The sequence below is a fragment of the Oncorhynchus masou genome, unplaced genomic scaffold, assembly GCF_036934945.1.
Source record: "Oncorhynchus masou masou isolate Uvic2021 unplaced genomic scaffold, UVic_Omas_1.1 unplaced_scaffold_942, whole genome shotgun sequence".
NCBI classification, from domain to species: domain Eukaryota; kingdom Metazoa; phylum Chordata; class Actinopteri; order Salmoniformes; family Salmonidae; genus Oncorhynchus; species Oncorhynchus masou.
The window spans coordinates 17989-20000 of NW_027015912.1; the positions used below are offsets into that span (position 1 = coordinate 17989).

The window sequence follows — 2012 nt, forward strand, 5'->3', positions numbered from 1 at the left end:
TTAGTTCCATTTGTTTTATTTATTATTTTGCCATGCTACAAAACACAGGGGGTTGTTGGCAGTGATGGATGAACATTGATGTAGACATCTAAATACACACTTTTTCCTCTGGTCACAAAATACTAACGTTGTGGTAAACACATTTTATAGAACAGAAAAATGCAAACATCAAAATCGCCTCCCCTCCCACCAATGTAAAGTCCATACAATATGAAGTCATTCTGTTTTTAAACAGAAGGCCCAATGGGCTCTCACTGGTTGAATCAACAAAATGATGTTCAACCAACGTGGAATAGATGTTGAACTGACATCTGTGCCCAGTGAGTAATGAATTGTTTCATTCCCTGCGTCTTTCTTTATAGTGTCTGGTGTTCTGAGACCAAAACAGAGGAAATAAGGAATGTTTATGTCGTAAATGGAACCAACAGAACCCATTCTAGAACTCCGGGGAAATCATCATATTCTAGAATTGAAAAAAGGAGTTTGGCAAATAATAATTGTTTTCCACGAACAGTTCCTTTCTTTAATAAACAATATCTATTAAAGTACTTTTTGTACAATTCCTATAGTTTACGAACTCTTTTAATTAATAAAATGTAGGTGGAAAAAAACATAATGCAAGTTGGAACCCAATAATAATGATTTGTACAATATGATACAATGAGAGAACAGAAGAGGAAACGATGGAACCCAAACTCCTCCTATGAAACATGGCTGCCGGACAGCATGGTGTGGAAAACACTGTGCTTTTCTTTTCCTTGTTCACAGCGACGTTCAGAAGGAACATTCAGACTGAACTCAGACATTATACAACAACCACCAGGGGGCCCCTGTACAAATGGACTATTGTTTGCAGGGTCGGGGGTCAATTCCCTTTCAGTTCTGTCCATCCAGGAAACAAAACTGAAATTTCAAATTTCGACTCTCTGAATTGACTGAATAGTCAAATAAATTGGAACCCAAACCTGCTGGAAGGAACCTGGAACATGATGATGATGTCACACAGGAACACCAACGGTAGGATTTGGGTACTTTCAGTACAGCCAGCAGGAACAAACCCATTAGTACAGCTGCATTGTGGAACATCATCATTTGGCATTTATACATAACACACCATCTGTCTGTACACTAGTAGTGGCTAAAGTGACTGTGGCGTACCAAGACGTTGACCCCGAGACATGGCCGAAGACTCCAGGCTTGGGGTCAATTCCATTCCGTCAATTCAGAAAGCAAACCAAGTTCCAAATCCACATGTTCCTCGTTGAAAAGCATTGAAGAGAATTGGAATTTCAGTGTACTTCCTGAATGGACTGGGATTGAAATGGAATTGAGCCCAACCCTGGTAGGCCCACTAACATAACACACCATCGGAGTCCACAGCCATTAGGGCAACAGGAAGTCAGCTTCAAATAGCGACACGAGTGTTGTCTTTAACACCATTTCAGTTTATGATCAGCACTGTAAAAGATTGGTACCGAGAGAGAGATTGGTGAGGAGGTCCGTCATTCAAAGAGACCTCGCTGTTTGGCACATCACCTGCAAGCTAAACTTACACAGGCACTTGGAATAACAGGTAGCCTGGGTACCAGTGTGTTTGTGCTGTCATGGCAACGCCCTGTCACTCATTGTTTGCCTTGACAATGACAGCAAAGGAGTAGACAAGAGCACAGACTGATCTGGGACCAGGCTAGAAGGGTGTTTCACTCCCTTCTTTAATTAGGTGTCAAATGACCTCAGGAATAAAATAGTGTTATATTGGTGTGTACCTGGTACCATCAGTCCCCTTTCAGTATAGCCTGGGTACCCGTCTGCTTGTGCCATCATGCCACTCCTTGTCATGACAGACTGGCACAAACAGGTCTGGGACCAGGTTACCTTCAGACCACAGTGTAACTCCTTGTCATGACACAGACTGGCACAAACAGGTCTGGGACCAGGTTACCTTCAGGACACAGTGTAAGTCCTTGTCATGACAGACTGGCACAAACAGGTCTGGGACCAGGTTACCTTCA

At 42.5% G+C, this 2012-nt stretch overlaps 1 protein-coding gene across 4 annotated transcripts in view; it reads right to left on the reverse strand.

The window, feature by feature from the left end:
- LOC135538342 (fibroblast growth factor receptor substrate 2-like) overlaps window positions 1–2012 on the reverse strand; it is a 78580-nt gene continuing 76568 nt past the window's right edge. For all 4 annotated transcript variants that reach the window (XM_064964262.1, XM_064964264.1, XM_064964263.1 and 1 more), the window contains one exon: window positions 1–2012. This exon is cut by the window's right edge and continues 3370 nt beyond it. The gene's annotated coding sequence lies outside the window, so the exon portion shown is untranslated.